This window comes from Mus pahari, chromosome 8 (genome assembly GCF_900095145.1).
Source record: "Mus pahari chromosome 8, PAHARI_EIJ_v1.1, whole genome shotgun sequence".
NCBI lineage: Eukaryota > Metazoa > Chordata > Mammalia > Rodentia > Muridae > Mus > Mus pahari.
The window spans coordinates 41,710,208-41,729,665 of NC_034597.1; the positions used below are offsets into that span (position 1 = coordinate 41,710,208).

Below are 19,458 nucleotides of genomic sequence, written 5' to 3' on the forward strand. Positions count from 1 at the left end.
CCAAACAAGCAAAAGGCTTACATAATAAAAACTTTAAGACGCTGAAGAAAGAAATAGAAGAACATATCAGAAGATGAAACGATATGCTATGCTCATAGATTGCTAGAATTAATATAGCAAAAATGGTCTTCCCAGCAAATTGATCTACAGATTCAACACATTTACATTAAAATGTCTACCCAGTTCTTCACAGAAATTGAAAGGATAATGTTCGGTTTCATATGGAAATATAAAAAAAAAATCCAGAATAGCTAAAACAATCCTGAATAATAAAAAGAACTTCTAGTGGTTTCAATATTCCCAAATTCAAAATCATTACAGAGCTATAGAGATGATGATGATGATGATGATGATGATGATGATGATGATGATGACAATGATGGTGGTGGTAAAGAAGGAGGAGAGGGAGGAGGAAGAGGATGAGGAAGAGGATGAAGAGGAGGAGGAAGAGGATGAAGAGGAGGAGGAAGAGGAGGAGGAAGAAGAGGAGGAGGAGGAAGAAGAGGAGGAGGAGGAGCAACAGCAGCAGCAGCAGAGTGGTATTGACATAAAAGCAGACACACTGATCAGTGGAATCAAACTGAAGATACAGACATAAGTCCATATACCTACGGACATCTGAGTTTTGAGAAAGCAAAAAAGTACACTCTGGGAAAAAGACAGTGTCTTCTACAAATGGAGCTGGTCAACAGCAGTTGTAAGAGCAACAGTCAATAAATGGAACCTCGTGAAACTGAAAAGCTTCTGTAAAGTTAAGAACACCATTAATCAGATAAAGCAGCAGGCTACAACTACACATCCAACGGAATGTTAGTGTCTAAATATATAAAGAACCAAATAAAGAAAACCCCAAACTGAACACCAAGGGAACAAATGCCCCATTTAAAAATGGGGTGCAGAACTAGAGATTCTCAAAGGTGAAATGCAAATGGAGGAGAAGCACTTAAAGAAATGTTTAACATCTTTAATCAGAGGACATGCAAATCAAAACTGCTTTGAGATCTCATCTTATGTCAGTCAGAATGGCCAAGATCAATAAAACAAACGACAGCTCACGCTGCTGAGGCGTGGGATAAGGAGAACACTCCTCCACTGCTGGAGGGAGAACAAACTTGTTCAGCCACTATGCAAAGTGTGGCAGTTCCTTAGGAATCTGGGAATAGATCTGTGTCAAGACTGAGCTATACTTCTCTTGGGTGTGTACAAAGGCTGCCTCATCCTCCCACAGAGACACATGTCCAGGCGTGCTCATTGCTGCTCTGTTCATAATAACCAGAAATTGTAAGCAGCCTAGATGTCCCTCAACAGACAAATGGATAATGAAAATGTGGTACATTTACATAATAGGATATATTGCCTGCTTAAAAAAATTATGAATCTGCAGGTAAGTGGATGGAGGGGAAAAAAAAGAAAACATTTCAAGTGGGATAACTCAGGTCCAAAACAGATAAATATGGTATATATTCTTCTATATGTGGATGTAGCATTTGATAGGAATGCCAGAGTCCACATAACCACAGAGATTAAGTATAGAGTGAAGGGGATGGAGAATCTCCCAAAGGAGGAGAAACATAATAGATAGTTATGGAGAGACAGGGCAGAGACTATCAGAGGGTTTAATGGGAAGGGAAAGGAAAAGAGGCAGGTAAGGAGGCAATATGGGGAGGGATTACCAACACTAAGGGCCAATTGACAGGTCAGATGAAAACTTACTACTATAGAAGCTTTTCTTTCCTGTGTGTGTGTGTGTGTGTGTGTGTGTGCGCGCGCGCGTGTGCGTGTGTGTGTGTGCATGTATGTGTGTGTGTGCGCGTGCGCGTGTGTGTGTGCGCGTGCGCGTGTGCGCGCGCGCGCGTGTGTGTGTGTGTGTGTGTGTGTGTGTGTGTGTGTGTGTGTGAAAGAAATCTAAATGGAGTCACCAAATCACAGAGAGACAATGCCCTAGCTAAACGTCTTTCCTCACCAAGTAAAATTTCCAGTGCCAGGAACTGGTCACATCTAGCTGGATTGATGAACAAATGAGATCTGTGGAGATCTTCATACGTAATCAGGCTATTGCCAAGGCTATCAGTTGCTCTTCATAAACCAACGGTAGTAAGGTCCTATTGCTGAAAACACCTCTATATCTCACTGAACACAGAGAAGTTGAGCTGGTCCCTAACTAGAGCCTTCACCCCAACAGACTAGTCATGGTACTGGAACGTACTCTGCAAGCTACCAGAGGAGAAAGGCAAACACCCACCAGCTATACGCCCTCTGACCTACAACAGAGACCTGCCTACATGCTCACTGGTGCAACAGTGGCTCAAACGTTGGGGAGTAACCAACCACGATCTGATTGGATTTAAGGACCAGGTCATGAAATGGAATCCACATCTGACATTCCTCTAATGGTCAAGAACCTGAAACCAGATAGCCTGAGCCAAGGGGAAAACCAAATACTATTACTGTTTTACTACTAAAGAAATGTTGTAATAAAATGTCTCCCAATAGACATTCTGCTATACCAATAGATCAATGTATGACTCAGCCATCATCAGAAAAGTTTCCTCCTGCAGTAGACTGGAGCTCATACAGAGACCCACACTGGACAGTGTGTAGGGGGTGAGATACTTTGGAACACTCAGTTGTAAATGCGCTGTCTTCATCAAGCCCCTCCTCTCACGGCTTAGGGAACTATGAGGAACAAGAGGCAAAAAGACTTTAGGAGCCAGTAGAGATGGAAGACTCGGAGGAAGTAGTGCCTTTCAGACACACAGTACTGATGCACATATGAACTCACACAGAGGAAGCATGCACAGAACCCACAAGGGTTCAAACCACGTGGGATCTGAGACCGAGACAGGGAAGGGGACATAAGCTTCCATCCCTAACCAAGAAGCTCCAGTGGGCCACCAGTTTCAAAGGAAAAAATTCATTTTCTCCATTGGAGTCTCACTGGGTGTATTAACCATACTTTTGGGAGGCCCCCTGCTCAGCAGTCGATGGCCAACACAAAATGATGTTGTTAATGGTGTTTGTGTAGGTTTTTTTTTTTTTTTTGGCACATATTGTTTCATTGGGGCATTATTTTTCACTCTACTGGTCTTTTGTTTATTATGGTTTCTAGTTTTGTGTTTTTATGGTTGTACATGTGTGTGTGTGTGTACATACATGTACATGCCACAATGCATACGTGGAGCTCATGGGACAACATTAGTGTCAGTCCTAGCCTTTTGCCTGTTGGAGACTCTTTTCTGTTTCTGCCTCCCATCTCGCTCCAGAACTGCTGGGACTGCAGAGAAGTGATGTCATTTCACAGACAGGTGATGTCATTTCCAGCTTTACTGAGGTGCTAGAGATCCAAATACAAGTTCTCATATTTGCACGACAGTGCTTTGCTACTGAATAATTCCCCAGTTCTGACACAGACTTTAAACACACCACTTGCTTGCTTCCTCCAACCCCAAAGCTAAGAATGTTCAGATAGCAACTGAGGCTATAACAGAGGTTTCCCTGTTTGACACAACCTGCCTTCCTGGTGTTTCCACCAGTGAACTTAATAATTATCTTAAAATCAACTTCTTTTGTTCTGTTGCTATAAAAACTTCACACAACCCTTTTGTTTGGTTGTTTGTTTTTGAAGTAGGGTCTCTCTATGCAGCCCTAATCATCAATGGGTAGAACAAACAGGCTAAAAACTTACAGAAATCCACCTGCCTCTGCCTCCCAAGTGCTGGGATTAATGGTGGGTACCACCACACCTGGCCTGGAGGCTTGTAGCTGTTTGAAGGCTACAGAATACCAGGGGGTGGGGGAGGGGGGAGAATTGAAGGAAGATAGATAGGTAGGGTAAGCAAAAGCAGCTTCAATAAGATGGCAGATTCTGGTTCCCAGAAGTCATCTTGAAAAAAGGACAGTGGGAAAGCGAGAGGAGAGTAAATGGGAATCTAAACCTCACCACGGGGGACCCCAGGGGCCATATAACCCCCACTCGGACTCAGAGACTATTTAGTGGATTCCCAGCTTAGAGCACCGCCCACCCCAGGTCGAGTTGTTTGCAATGAAGTTGTTACTTTAGCTTTCTTTCTGTTTTCTCTAGATATTCCATGTTGTTGTTGTTGTTGTTGTTGTTGTTGTTGTTGTTCATCCCCCAGGATATGCTCAGTAAAACCTTTGACAACCACTCGCAACCCCTTCCCAAGACTGAAAGGGAAACAACGTGGAGAAGTGCGGGAAGGGAAGGAAAAGTGAAGGAATCAGAGAGACAGACAGACAACCAAAGGATAAAGGTGGGAAGGAAGTGTGTGTGTGTGTGTGTGTGGGAGAACAGGGTAGAAAGAGAGGAAAAGAGAGGGAGGTGGAGGTGGAGGAAGATAGACAGGGAGAGGGAAAGACAGAGGCAGGGAAAGAGGTTGAATGTAAGAAAATGAAAATAATAGAGAGTTGGATGGAAGGAGAAGAAGAGGGTGACTGGAGGGGGATGGGGGAAGGAAATTAGAGGGGGTGATGGAGGAAAGGGTACCTGGAGAGGGGTTACCAGAGCAACCGCGGTCAGCTTGAGTTCTTTTCTGGTCACAGATATAGTCTAGAGGCAGGTGCTCAGAAAATACAAGAGCATTTTCATATTACACCAAAGAGAGAATGAAGACGAAACTAAATCAGTCTTGGGAAAGAAAACACTGGCAGTGGTGGGATTCGAACCCACGCCTCCGAAGAGACTGGAGCCTAAATCCAGCGCCTTAGACCGCTCGGCCACACTACCAATCTGTCCGCTCTTTCCTGTATACACTAACTATTTACTTGATTCCATTTCTCTTTAAACTGCATTCTGAAGCTCAGATTTAAAGGATTTCTTTTTTCCTTTCCAAACCGCTGGCTGGGCGCTAGAGTGAGCGGATTACACGAACTGTATCCTGCAACCCTGAAGTTTGTCCAGTGTGTCACCAGCCGCTGTAGACGCGTTGTGCACTGCGTGGAAGCCGAGATGGCCCGCGCCTGCGGGAGATGACAGAGGCGCCCTTCCCTATGGGCTCATACAGACTGAGTGAACCGGGGCGCTGCTGGAGGCATCCAGGATTCTGAGGTGTCAGCGTGATCTGGTCTCCACTCGCCCTAGTACCATACCCCCTTCCCCGCGCTAGAGACTTACAGGTCTGCGACCTGTAGAATCAGGAGCGGTGACGCATGATTTCGGGAAGAGTGGCCACACCGCAGTTGTGGTTCATTAGAGCTTTTGGCATGGAACCCACCAAACAGGGTCCCTACATCGTCCCTGTGCAGGAAAGGAAGTCCCCGGGCTCCTGATCACAGCTGGTGTAAATCACAGGACACCGCTTTTTGGTGATCTGACCCTTTCGCCTGTGTGTGTAGCAGTAGCTGAAAACTGAGGCTGTAAATGTTCCTGATCCTTGCTTACCTCTTTTGCAAACAATTGCGACCAAAGTTGAAGCCACCCAGACCTAGCCCAGCTCTGTTATTTTTCTTGGGGTCATGATCCAGTTCTTTTTCTCCACCTATTAAATAACTAAAAGGTAGGGGGAATCTCTGACGCAGCAGGCAGCAACAGGTATTTTGAAGGAGTTAGTGAGCGCGTGTGCATTCACACGGGGGCGGGGTGAGGGAGCAAACGCATGCATACAGAAAGACCCCCCACAAAGTGGGAATGGGAACCAGAAACTGAAATCTGTTTTCCCCTGGACGGTTTAAGTTGTTTTTGGTGGCATGGAATGGGACCTCTCCACTCGTTTTGGATTGATCAGGCTAAACAAAGAAGGGAGGGTGCTTACTGCCAGACCCGGAACGTCAGGGAATCTAAACTGGCCCTAAATGAACCTATCTGAGGATGAGGACGAAACTGTGAGTTTACCTTCTCTATCTGTGCTCCCTCGCCACATCTGTCTCCCTATCAGGGACCCGTCTAGCTCCTGGTCCCTCATTTCCTTAAGGCTAGAAAATTGTTTCTGTTTCTGAATCTGTTGTTCTTCTCGGAAGAGATTTTTTTTTTTTTACTATCCTCGTGCATAGGGAACGTCTTGTTCTCTGAAACACACCAAAAACGGAGAAATATCCAGTTCAGAGATTCCCCCGGAGTATTTAACTTTAAAAAAAATATATATTTTTACTTATGGATACATATGTGAGCATGCAAGAATACGTGTATTACCTGTGAGCAGGAGCCCTCAGAAGCCAAAAGAGGTCACTGGGTTACCAGAAGCTGGAGTTAGGAGCAGTTGTGAGCCACCAGGTGAATGCTGGGACCTGAGTCCTCAGCAAGAGCACCCAGGGCATACATCCTCTTAACTGATGCGCCATCTTTCACAGACCTCTCAGGAGTGATAACTTAGTGGATGACTTATGAAATTTTAATTTTTTTTTTTTTAAATTTTTAGTTTTGGGGCATTTGAGATGGCTTGGCGAGTCTTTACCTGGCTTGCTTTCCCAACAGTCTTGAGTTTTGGTCCCCTGAATTCATGTAAATAAAGGTGGAAGGAAACCTGACTCCTCAAAGTTGCTCTCTGAATTCCACAAATATATGAGACAGACACATCAACAACAACAATAAATAATAAAAGATAAACCTAGTTGGTGGTGGCAAAATGGCTGCAGCAAGCCATCTTTTTATCTCCGGAACTCCAGGCATGCAGGCGGTGCACAAACATACTTGTAGACAAAACATCCACACATAAAACAAGCAACTTTAAAAAGTGAAAGTAACCTATTAAAAAGTTAGTTTTTAGGTACTGATTGATGGAGAACGCGTCTTGCTGTGTGTTCGTGGCTGGCCTTGATCTCAAGATCCTTAGAGCTAAGACCCTACAGGTTTACCAGTAGATGCTACTACTCCCAGTTTAACTTTTATTATCTTGTTGCATTTGTCTTTGTAATGCTGGAAATTGAACCCAAGCCTTTGCAGTTCCGGAAAGAGCGCTCCCATCCAGCTGCACTCCCAGTCTTAATATGATCTCACCATGACCTTAGTTCATGGACTGTAAGCACAGATAGAGTGTGTACTTTCCAATTCCTGAATGTGCTCCATGCATTTCTTAGTTAGGGTTTTACTGCTGTGGACAGACACCATGACCAAGGCAACTCTTAGAAGAACAGCATTTAACTGGGGCTGGCTCACAGGTTCAGAGGTTCAGTCCATTATCATCAAGGTGGGAGCAGGCAGGCCTGGTGCAGGAGGAGCTGAGAGATCTACATCTTCATCTGAGGGCTGCTAGGAAAAGACTGACTTCCAGGCATCTAGGACAAGGATCTTAAAGCCCATGCCCACAGTGACACACCTACTCCAACAAGGCCACACCTACTCCAACAGGGCTACACCTTCTAATAGTGCCACTCCCTGGGCTGAGCATATACAAACCACCACACTGCACCTCCTATTTCTCCCACCTAAACCCTGACACTGCTGCACCTCTGTCTTTTCCAGATATGCTGGAAATGAAGATCCCCCCTTTTCTTGGATATTTTCTTTATTTGCATTTCAAATGTCATTGCCTTTCCCGTTTCCCCTCTGCGAACCCCCCATATCCCATTCCCCCTTCCCCTGCTTCTATGAGGGTGCTCCCCACCCACCTACTCCCGCCTCCTTGCCCTGGCATTCCCCTACACCAGGGCATTGAGCCTTCATAGGACCAAGGGCCTCTCCACCCATTGATGCCTGACAAGGCCATCCTCTGCTATATATTTGGTTGGAGTCATGGGTCCCTACATGTATACTCTTTGGTTGGTGGTTTAGTTCCTGGGAGCTCGGGGGAGGGGGTCTGGTTGATTGATATTGTTGTTCTTCCTATGGGGTTGCAAACCCCTTCAGATTCTTCAGTCCTTTCTCCAACTCCTCCACTGAGGGCCCCATGCTCAGTCCAATGAACGGTCGGCTCTGTATTTGTCAGGCTCTGTCAAAGCCTCCCAGGAGGCAGCCGTATCAGGCTCCTGTCAGGACGCACTTCTTGGCATCTGCAATGGTGTCTGGGTTTGGGTACCGTATATGGGACGGATCCCCAAGTGGGGCAGTCTCTGGATGGTCATTCCTTCAGTCTCTGCTCCACACTTTGTCTCTGTATTTCCTCCCGTGAGTATTTTGTTCCCCCTTCTAAGAAGGACCAAAGCGCCCACACTTTGGCCTTTCTTCTTCTTGAGCTTCATGTGGTCTGTGAATTGTATCTTGGGTATTCTGAGCTTTGGGCTCCTATCCACTTATCAGTGAGTGTATACCATGTCTGTTCTTTTGTGACTGGGTTATCTCACTCAGGATGGTATCTTCTAGATCTGTCCATTCGCCTAAGAATTTCATGAAGTCATTGTTTTTAATAGCTGAGTGTACTCCATTGTGTAAATGTACCACATTTTCTGTATTCCATTTCTCTGTTGAAGGAGAAGATTCCTTTTTTTCCCTCCTACAAGTAGCAAATATGATAACGAATCACCACTCTTTTCTGCCCACCATATTCAAAGGTAGACATTCAAAGAAAGCCCTCTGCTTTCCCTGTCTCTTAGTCTTTCCTTTGTAGCCCCTGGCTATCACAGCTTTGTGCTTACATGGCTCTAGTTTCTCCTCCCTTCAGTTTACTCTGCATTCCATGCTTTGTGAATTTCCATTTTCTCTTTCAAAAGGGTCTAATGCCATTCCCTTAACCTAGCCTGTCTCATCTCTTGTCAGTTTGAGGAGGGTGGACCAACAATTTTCTAATGGTATACCCCTAAATGTTTTGCTATTCCTTGGTCTTCATTCACAATTTTCGTCTACCAAGAATCTTCCAACCCCCAGATTGTACAGATCTCAGCCTTCTCTATCCCGAGACTTAGCCTGCCTTTCTCAGGGCCCTCCAAATTGTTTACTTGCAAGTTACACTGGGTACACCTGCTTTTCATTTCGGTTTCACGACACTGAAAGAATTTCTCCCCAGAAACCTCTGACAATGACTTCAGATCAGATTCCGACTCCAGCTTGGAGAACTGGCTCAGTATTTAAGGGTACTTAGTTTTCTTACTAGAGAGCGTCTTCCCAACAACTTACAATAACTGTAAGAAAATCCGGCGCTCTTTTTTCTTTTGACCGCCACGGACAGTAGGCACCCTCGTGATGCACAAAAAAAAAAAAAAAAAAAAAAAAAAAAAAAAGAAAGAGAAAGAAAGGAAGAAAAGAAAGAAAAGAGAACAAAAAGAACAAAAAGAAAAAAAAGAAAAAAAGAAAAGAAAAAGTAAAATAAATAAATAAATAACCCCCCAAACAAAAATAAAAACAGAAACAAAACAAAACAAAATTAAAAAAAAAAACCGAGGGGGGAAATAAAATAGTCAGCAAAGTACATTAATTTAAAAAACTAGCAAACAAACAAACCAAACTGAATCCCTATCTAGCTTCTAGTGTAGAGCCTAGCACAGAAATGCAATTCGGAGATTTTGGAGTCTCCTGAGTGAAGGAATGCATTAAATGGAGAACTGGGAGTTGCTTGTTCTGACACTGAGAGGAAAGTGTCTGTTAAGAGATGTGTGACAGAAGTCTGGAGTCACGGACAAAACCCAGAGTGTGACAGGCTTCTTCCCCTGCGCTGGATTTTGTTCCGGTTTCACTGTCGGAAGGACGTGCAGGAGGAGGACTCGGTGGTGGTGGTGGTGGTGGTGGTGGTGGTGGTGGTGGTGAGGGGGCGGTCATATTTCTCCAAATCTAGGATAGTAGTGATCCCTGTCAGAATCCTCTACTATACCATTTCCAGTGAGCTCAGACTGAATTCCAACACTGAATAAGAGATATGCTAAAATATAATCTGAATTTGCTTATTTTCTGACCCTAAAGAACCAGCAACCATATCCTTTTCTAAGAAAGAGAGAAGTGGTGAACTGTGTGGCCCTATAGCTCAGGGGTTAGAGCACTGGTCTTGTAAACCAGGGGTCGCGAGTTCAAATCTCGCTGGGGCCTGAGTCTGTCTAGACTTTTGAGCACAGGATTTTCTGGCACTCTTCCGCTAGGCTTCCAAAAACGCGTCTTGGCTTGGTTTCTTTTTGTTTCAGTGAAATCTCGCACCCCTGTGCGCTCTGCACTCTGAGAAAGTGGGGCGGGCAGCCTGCTGGGCTCACCGAGGTCGGACGAAGGGAAGGTTGACCCCCTACAAAAGCTGGGCAGGGAGGGAAAGGAGGACTGGCCTCCGCGTGCTGTACGGGGAGGCTAAGTCCGCACACAGGCCTCTCGATTCAGGAGCGAGAGGCCTGGGGAATCCGGATACTTCACTGTCTCGCTCAGGAAATACAGCACCGCAGTTGTCGTGAGACCTTGGTCACTAAACCATGGGATGAACTCAAAGAGGCTGTGGCTATGACTTCCAGTAAAAAAGAATGGCCTCTCTCCAAGGAGAGCTTCTTTACTGTTAAGTGCTGAGGTTAAACCTGGGGTCTCACGCAGGCTAACCACAGTTCACCAAGCCACCTCCAGCCCCCGGGTTTTCCTAGCTGTCGTGGCATCCCACGCCATCCCACCCGCAGAGTGTCGCGCGGTCCGGGTGCACAGCGCTCGTTCTCGGATCTCTGGTGCCCGCTTCGCCGCAGGCGTGCTCCCACCCGGAGCCGAGCATCCTCAGAAGAGCTCTGGCGATGTCTGGAGGACAGGACGGCGACCCCGGCAGGGTGTCGGCGTAGGGCTCCGCACAGACGATGCCACCGGCAGGGCCGAGTCGGCTAAATGGTTTCCTACCTACTGAATACCACTTTCGGAATGATGCTTCTTGTGCTTCCCTTCGATAGCTCAGCTGGTAGAGCGGAGGACTGTAGTTGGTTCGTTGCAGCCATCCTTAGGTCGCTGGTTCGATTCCGGCTCGAAGGAGTAGCCTGCCTTTTGGGCTTTCAATCCCTGAGATGAACTGGCCCTTTGCTCAAGTGATCGATCACTGATCGTCCTCACTAACAGCCATCTCTCTTTCCCGAGATTGATCAGTTACGAGAAGGAAAATGAGTCTTTGGAGTTTGGTTTCTGGCTCCCTCCGTGTTTACTTTTAGATTCCGAGTCTACTGTGCCGCCCTTTATCCGAAGTCCAGACATCAAAGGCTCACAAGGTACATAAACTTGTGGGCATGTTTGTGTACAGGTTTTTTTTTTTTTTTTTTTTTGCGCTCTGATGGCCCGCAGGACCCTGATTTGCCGAACTTTAAAACCTCTAACTGACCCCGGTGATCGCCCCACTAACTGGCAAAGAGACGCTTTATTCATTTAGATATTTTATGTAGCATTTGACGTGAGTTGGAGACGAGGCTGGAAGAGTAGAAAGTCCAGACGGATGAAATACTTTAAACAAGGGAAGTGTGATTGGAAACGCAGTTCTTATTCAGGAAAACTGCGAAGGTCTACAGAATATCGGAACAAGAGCAAACTTACCTGCCACCAGCCTAACTGGCTACCCGCAGCCTCCTTCTGCCCCCAGTATTTTGTTGTGCCGCCTTCCTGCCTGCCTGCCTGCCTGTAAGATTTTGTGGCTGCAGAGGTGGTCGCAGGTATGTGGAACACGCCCTGCGCTTGTCCGAGACTCAGGACTCCGCTGCCCTGCAGCTGGGCTCCACTCAAGAGCGCAGCGCCAACTCGGCTCGCTCCAGTTCCTTCTGGAATAAGTGATCACGCAGGCCTGTGACTTGAAATCTGAAAAGCTGCCTCCTCTGATCCCATTCTGAGCCTTGAGTTATTCGGGACGTGGATAGAGAATAAGAAGGGATAGGTCCGGAATTAATGAGTGGGACTTGACAAAGCTGGGGTGGAAATAATACGAAAGAATTTTTCTCTGTAAGAGGCAAAAGGAAACCGCTGGAGCCTTTTGATGCCCTGCTGTGTTAAATCATGCTACATTGATGAGCAGTAAGGAACAAAAGCTGCAGCACGGCTCGTTGGTCTAGGGGTATGATTCTCGCTTTGGGTGCGAGAGGTCCCGGGTTCAAATCCCGGACGAGCCCTGTACTTTTCACTTCGTTCCTTTTTAGTAACTGATGGACAAAACGTTCACTACTCTACAAACTTTCTCGTGCGTTGTCAGTCCTACAAGAAGGAGCGGCATCACATGATATACAACAGAAAGCTAGCACCAAGTTTCTAGATTCCTGGAGCTCTCCAGGGGAGAACCTTCCAGGATCTTCCTGGTAGGCATGGAGGTCCTCGAGACATCTACCAGTCCGATTTCTGTACAGAAATCCACTTTGTCTGCTTGGAAGTTAGAGTTACTGTTTTGGGTTTTGCAGCCGGAGCCAACGGGGAGGGGCATCCTTGGAAGAATGGGGTGCGGTCCCAGCCACCGAGGCTGGAACGCCCACCCTCCACTCCTCTGCACCCCTCCCCAGTCGGTTTGCGTGCCCAGGCAACGTCGACCTCACCCATATCGGGGACGAGATTCCAAAGGAAATTTCATTCTTCTATTCGCCATCCCACCAGGAAGGAAGGAGTGAGAAACAAAGCCGCTGCCTCCAGTTCCGGGTCCAGGTGCGTTTCTATTCCTGTCTCTCCATGGTTTGGCTATGAAAGTCCCTTCCTACTAAGGACAGTTGTGCGGCTCCTGGGAGACTTCTCCACTTCTCAGGTCTGACTACACGACTGAGGTGTGGAGGGATCAACACTGTTTCCACAGTTATCTTTTCGCATCTTGCCAGAGTCCAGCATGGATGGCCATTGTCTAGAACCAGGGCTCATAGGGGACCGCAGAATCTGCGAAGGGAGGAATTCCAAGAAGCCCGCGTTTGCTCAGATAAGGAAAATTTGAGGGTTCTTAGGTTGATATCAGATTTGTGATGCAAGTCTGTCAAGGTTGTGCAAGCATAAGTGGTGTTTTCGTTTTCTATTTCCTGTCCCCCTCCCTTAACTCATCTTTAAGTGTGTTGAGAAACCTTTGGAGACGTGTCAACAGCGTCCTCTGTGCCTTCTTACTGAACAGTTGGGATTCGTTGTGTCTGAGACAGCACATCAAACCAGGCCAGTGCAGTGATGGAGCATCTTTGTTTCAGATACAGGATAGATAGAAACTTTGTCCTTATATTGGGATATCCCCAGTGGGCCAGTCCTTCCATCTGTGATGGCAGTAATCTCATAGCCAGTCCACACATGCAATCCTTAGAAACCNCAGTTAGCAAAGCAGTCTGAACAGCCTCTGGCCAACTCCAAAAAGCTGCCTCAGCTATTCAAAGAGAGCGAGCTCCACCCAGCTCTGAGCCAGGTAGTGTTGCTAGGCACAGCGGCTTCAATTCAGGAAGCAATATGATGATAAAACAATCAGATGTTTTGGAGAGTTATGGAAATAATCAGTGTTAATTAATTTTCAATACTGCTTTAAACATGAGTTTTGATTTTTCTAGAAATCATAAAAGTTGTGTTGTGCGTTGGAAAGCTTCCATTCACAGGGACACCAAATGCTCCTTGGTCAGTTAATGTCCCTTTCTTTGTTCTTCAGTTTCCTCTTCCTTAAAGTGAAGGTTGAGAGATTGTCTCAGTTTGATCTCATGGGGCCATGGGACCTTAGTAACATGATTCAGAGAAGGTGGAGTTGAAGCTTAGTTTTAACAGGGGTGATTAGAAAAAGTGAACTAGCTACAGTCTGAGATCAGGCCTGGGGGAGTCATCAGTTCAACATTGGCTTAGCTTGTCAGGGTGAGTGAGTTTCCCTCTCACCCTTGTTCCTTCTGCACCCCACAAAATGCAGTGGAGGCATTCTTAGTGTGACCCCAAGCATGGATTAAAAAGTGTAGCTATGCAGGCTGGTAAAACATGTCTTGAGATCTCCTATTGTGTGTACATTTGAGTATAGAGCACTATCTGTAAGCAGTTATTTTCAGAGTGGCTGCAAGCAGAGTCCAGTATGTTGGGAAGTAAATGTTTAATTTGTGTCTTGTTTGGAAATGTATGGATGCCATCAGGTCTTTGTTCTGATTCTCCCTGACCCAGGGGAGGCCCCACTCCTCAGGGGGCCTCCTGTGAGCTTTCCTTTCCTAGTTGTTACTTCTGTTACTGACAGAGATTATGTTAGCACTGTAAAGGAATCTCACAGTGTCCCCATGCCTTCTACTCTATAATGAGCCCTAAGGATAGAATCAAACATACACACTCTGTATGAAGGGGTGAATGTCCCAACACTAGAAATATTAGAAGAAAAATTTCATGCCTCATGTGTCATGGATATTACTGGCTTGGAGAAGAGACAGACAAAATTCCAGGAAAGGAGGATGGCTTTCAGGAGGTTAAACACTTTAATACATACTTTTAAAAATTGGTAGTTGTTTTATACGAATTAAAACTACTGACAATGATACAATACTCAGGATGTGGCTTAATGGTAGTCTATGTATCATATGTGAGGTTTGGGGTCTGAGCCCTGGAAAACACACACACACACACACACACACACACACACACACACACACACTGTTTTTCCTTACACCTTAATAAATTACAAATTAACAAAAAACCATTTGTGTTTCAATATGGGTCAAGTTGGGGGAAAATTTAAAAGAAAAGAGCCCTGGCCTCTTGCCAGAGATGTGAGCAGGTTCTAAATCCCCTGAGTTGTCAGGTGAGGGGCCAGTGACTTCCAGGAAGATTGCTGACTGCTAAGTGTCTGGCTGCCCTCTGGCCCTCTGCTGACATTGCTCTTAAAAAGAGGAAGCTGCCGGCCGTGGTGGCGCACACCTTTAATCCCAGCTCTTGGGAGGCAGAGGCAGGCGGATTTCTGAGTTGGAGGCCAGCCTGGTCTACAGAGTGAGTTCCAGGACAGCCAGAGCTACACAGAGAAACCCTGTCTCGAAAACAAAACAAAACAAAACGAAACGAAACAAAACAAAACAAAACAAAACAAAAGAGGAAGCTGCTGTGTTTGAGCAAGTTAGTGTTTCAGACTAGTGGATTTTGTGTCTCTGTGTGTGCTGTAGATGAGGGTGAAGTGCCTCTGTTTTGTGGTGGTTTATCAGAAAAAAAACACATTGACATGTCATCTCTGGCTATGGGAGTTGGCTGATATTTCCCCTGGGAATTGATGAGGCCATCCATGTTTTGCAATGGACTGGCTGTTCTAACAACGAGTGGGTGATGACTCTAGAACTCAGTCCTTCCACATCTGTTTAAAAGTGATGTGTGATTAATTTATAAGAGGCACCACCATACACGGTATGTTTGCACACTGAGCATTTCAGTGCCAGGTTGGATACCAGTAGAGTGGCCTCACCCTGAAGACCCTGAGGGCTGTCCTTCTCTGCACTTCTGAAACAGTTTAAATGCCGGCATTTGTCAGAACAATGTTTGACACTTGTCTAATGGACAGGAGACTCTGGTACCCCCAAATTAGGCTACATCAGCTTAGTCTTCTCATTTCCTTTCAACTCACGGGCTGAGTGCAGGAGGGAGAGAGAGCAGACAAGGACAAAGGGGACCTTCAAGCTGGGCTGTGCCTCAACAAAGCTGAAAAGTGTTGAGGTTTGGGCCCTTTCCAGTTCCTCATGCCACCCACTCTTCTTCCTCAAGCTGTCAGGCCCCGTTTTTAGGAAGTGTATCCATTGGGATGTGCACGTTCTGGGCAGCTTTTGCTTGTTTGTTTGTTTGTTTGTTTGTTGAGACAGGATTTCTCTGCACAGCCCTGGATGTTCTAGAACTAACTCTGTAGACCAGGCTGACCTAAAACTTACAGAGATCCACTATCCTCTGCCTCCCAAGTGCTGGAATTAAGGGTTTGCTTTTTAAAGAGGTTACATCCTAGAGTCTACTCTGTGGTCAGGAACAAAAGCTCATTGGTGAAGGCAAATTATCTGATTTTGGAACATTTTGCAGGCAAGAGAACACTCCCAGGTCCATTGCAACACCCCAATGACCTCATCAGACCCCAGGGGAAGTATCAGCCAGCTCCCATAGCCATATTGCTCGGCTTAGAAATTCAGTTTATTTAATAACTTCTACCAAATCTTGCATCTCTGAACCTTTAAAGAGGATCCCAGAATGTTTTTCGTGGTTAGAGGCTCTAGATCAGTTGATGAGGACTTATGTGTCAGCCACTGAGAATATAGAAATGAGTAAGCAAATATTCTTCTCTGGAAAAGATCCACCCAATGGAGAGACAGTGAGATTAACTAACTCAAAGGAATATCGACAGCCTGTTTCTTCAGTTACACCAACGGAAGTAAATCCAGATCCTTCCGGCCCACATTGTGGGTCCTGATATCAGTGTAGTCTTCCCCAAGGGTTCCCAAGTGCAGGTGTGAGCATGCCTGCAAGTCAGTGTCCAGAGCTGCCTGCTTGTTTCTTTCCTGCATTCTGAGGGTTCCCTGTTCCTGCCACACAGAGGACCAGCCTTGCTGGGGGAGTCTGAGTGCTGTATCCTTCCTCCTGCTACAGCGAGTTGGCTGATGCTCTGGTCATTGTGTCCAGACTCACCTCAGACATCCCCAGCACAGTTCCCACACAGTGAGAGATGCTTTGCCCCTGCCTCCACTGCTACTCCACTGACAACCTGTAGGTCTCCCCTCCCCCCACTCATTTTTGCTTCTAGAAATTAGTACAGCTTAAATCACATACAAATATCTCCACAATGATGGAGCAAAATCTAGAAATTGACAATGAGCTAAAATATTGCAACTTTGCCCTATATACAAGATAAATGTATGGCAACTTGTTAAATTGTATGTATTTATTTATCTGCATGTGTGTCTGTGTACCACACATATGCAATGCCTGGGGAGGTCAGACGAAGGCATCAATACAGATGGTTGGGAACTGCCATGTGGGTGCTGAGAACTGAGCCTGAGGAAGTGCCCACAACCACTGAGCTATCTGTCCAGCCCTGAAGATGTATATGTTAGAACAATTCTTGTAGACTTCTTCACTACCTCACTGTGTACTTTCTAGGTATTCAAAGTCTGACCCTGTGGTTTGTCTACTGTTCGATCTTGGCATTTCCTCATAAGCAGAGCAGACATATATAATCTGCTTGTGGACGTTGTACATCGTGGTGCGGAGCCTGGTGCGCACCACGATGTACAACGTCCACAAGCAGTCTGGGAAGAAATTAATGGGATTTTGAGCAAGGAGGTAGAGCTATAGGAGGGTTTCTTAAATTGTGATTAAAAGTCCCCAGAGGCTTAGGAAGCCATTTGCGGAAGGGCATGTGATCTGTTGTGTTTCCTTCCATAACAAGCATGTGGCTTGGCAGGAATAATTAGAAAAAACCCAAGTCGAGTGATGGTGGCCCACACCTTTAATCTCCGCACTGGGGTGGTAGAGGCAGGCAGTTCTCTGAGTTCGAGGCCAGACTGGTCTATAAAGTGAGTTCCAGGACAACCAGGGCTACACAGAGAAAGCCTGTTTTAAAAAAGAAAAAGGAAAGGAAAGGAAAGGAAAACCCCAGACCAGGAAGTGCTTTCAGCAGTACTTCCTCCTCGATTCTTTCCTTAAAAAAAAAAAAAAAAAAAAAAAAGTTACGGATGCTCTTTAAAAACAAAGTGGAAAATGAACCAAGATCAAAAGATGGTAGGTTGAGGGAAGAAAGGAGGAAAGACAGGAGGGAGACCTGGCATCTGGTGTTCAGTCAGGCTGGACTGTTGAGAGGATACATAGAGGATACACAAAGTAACAAGAGTGTACCAACCAGAAGGCTGTTTACCACATTGCCGCCCCTGCTGCAGGTAGTTTGCTACATCGCTAGGTTACAAAGCACTGCCAACCCAGAGAACCAGAGGAGGTTGATTCCTGTGAGCACTACCTGGTTAAGGATGGGTAAACTGAGTGTGCACAAGAGTTGGAACTATTCCACTGTGGAAATCCGAATGACAGTCATTGTTGTGTATGTGACTAAAGTTCAGCACCTTTAGCCATGGAAGATTTACATCTGCACTCCCTAACAATGCCACTCTCGCTTGTTTCCTCACAATTATACCTTGCTTGGGCTTGAGGGGAGATTTAGAGTTAAATACACAGTGAGACAGTTTCAAGGGTGTGGACAGTAGACACTGATGGTTGAGGTGTTCTCTGGAAGTTGCTTTCTGGGTGTTTTAGAGAAACTATAATGAGTGATTGTATTGGGTGAGTTGGTAAAGATAAATGTGGAATTTCTGCAAACTAGAAACAAGTAACTGCTTTGCTGGCCACATAGGCCTGGGGGTTTTCAAAGCCTAAATAGCAAGGGCCTTCTTAGGATCAAAACCCCCTGTGTAGTGTTCATGGTGCACAGGGTTGGCTTACTCAGAGATCCTTCAGGGAAGATGTGTTTCAGTGAGACTGGACCAAGGTCACCCCATCACCGATTTCTTCTAGTTGGGACCTTGTACCATCAACTAAGGTTATAGAAATTTCCCACTGCAATTCCAGTGTTGCTAGATTTGGCTCCTGAAACCGGCAAAGAATCCATTAGCTTAGTAAGAACCACAGACGTTCAAAGCTGGAGCCCCTCTCATTTATGGATGGTAAAGCATAGACCTAAAGAGAAACAAGAAGAGAGATATTGAGAGTCTGCTGTGAAGCCAGAACTATGATTCAAGGTAAAGAATACAGATCCTTCTCAGTTGTAGATTATACAGCAGCAGGAAATATGGTCGGGTAAGTGGTTGTTTCCCTAAGATCACATGGTGTGTTTGGAAACAGCAACCATGAAACCCGATAACTGGTAAATATTTGCTTTGTGATAGCCTTAGCATTTGGATCCCCCATATTATGGCTTTTGCTTTGGTGTCCTAAATACCCAAAGCCTGGCAAGTCTGGGCACTCTGAGTGAGTCTAATGAGTCCCATTCCCCACAAAGAGCCTATTGAATGGCAACATCCCTATCCACTGCTGCCACCTGCTGAGCATTTTGAGTATTACCAGCTCTTGTTACTTTGTTTAGGTTGGAGGTAGCCAGGCTAGTCAGTCCCAAAACATGTCCCAGTCCTCCTTGCCCGCTCTGAGATTGCAGGCATGCATGCAGCATCACACCCAGATCTTCCTCATTTTAAAAGAGAAATCACATCCAGGAAAGAGCATCCCAAGACAAACGTAAAGAGCTGAGCAAGTGGGTGTCATGCAGCCCGGCAGCTCTGGTGAAGCAGACGCCACACGGAAGTGCTGGTAACTCTTTAGGGGTGGCTGTGCCTTCTGCACCTGTGCACCATCTCTTCTCAATAAATGAAACACACACACACACTCACATTGGATTCTGTTTCAGATCATAATCTGCTATGCTTTGTGGAAGTTTGTTATTTCAGCGCTGTGAAATGACCGAGAATTTGGTGTTCTTTATAGCCTTATACCGAGTCTGGGGTTATCATGAAACAGAAAGGGTGGGCTAGAGTGAGATGCTAATTAGAATGGCAGTTCACGTCCCACTCCATCACCTGACTTACACATGCGCAGTAGAGCCTTAGATCACAGACCTCCTAGATTCCAAGCTATACTCCTGATCCTGTACTACTGAGCAGATTATAGGCTGAGGGCCAGGACCTCGACCTTCTATACACGTCTCTCTCTCTCTCTCTCTCTCTCTCTCTCTCTCTCTCTCTCTC

At 45.9% G+C, this 19,458-nt stretch overlaps 1 protein-coding gene and 4 non-coding genes across 5 annotated transcripts in view; 4 read left to right on the plus strand and 1 right to left on the minus strand.

The window, feature by feature from the left end:
* Positions 1-4,662: 4,662 nt before the first annotated feature.
* Trnal-uag lies at positions 4,663-4,744 on the minus strand. The gene has a single exon. It is a non-coding gene; the product is annotated as a tRNA-Leu (tRNA).
* Positions 4,745-9,831: 5,087 nt separating this feature from the next.
* Trnat-ugu lies at positions 9,832-9,904 on the plus strand. The gene has a single exon. It is a non-coding gene; the product is annotated as a tRNA-Thr (tRNA).
* Positions 9,905-10,712: 808 nt separating this feature from the next.
* On the plus strand, positions 10,713-10,801 carry Trnay-gua. The gene is given in 2 exon segments: positions 10,713-10,749; positions 10,766-10,801. It is a non-coding gene; the product is annotated as a tRNA-Tyr (tRNA).
* A 1,043-nt stretch (positions 10,802-11,844) lies between these two features.
* Trnap-ugg lies at positions 11,845-11,916 on the plus strand. Its single transcript has one exon. It is a non-coding gene; the product is annotated as a tRNA-Pro (tRNA).
* Positions 11,917-12,264: 348 nt separating this feature from the next.
* The window catches only part of Rnase4 (ribonuclease A family member 4), a 15,072-nt gene continuing 7,878 nt past the window's right edge, over positions 12,265-19,458 (plus strand). The window contains exon 1 of the mRNA XM_021203621.2: positions 12,265-12,436. The gene's annotated coding sequence lies outside the window, so the exon portion shown is untranslated. The remainder of the gene's footprint in view (positions 12,437-19,458) is intronic.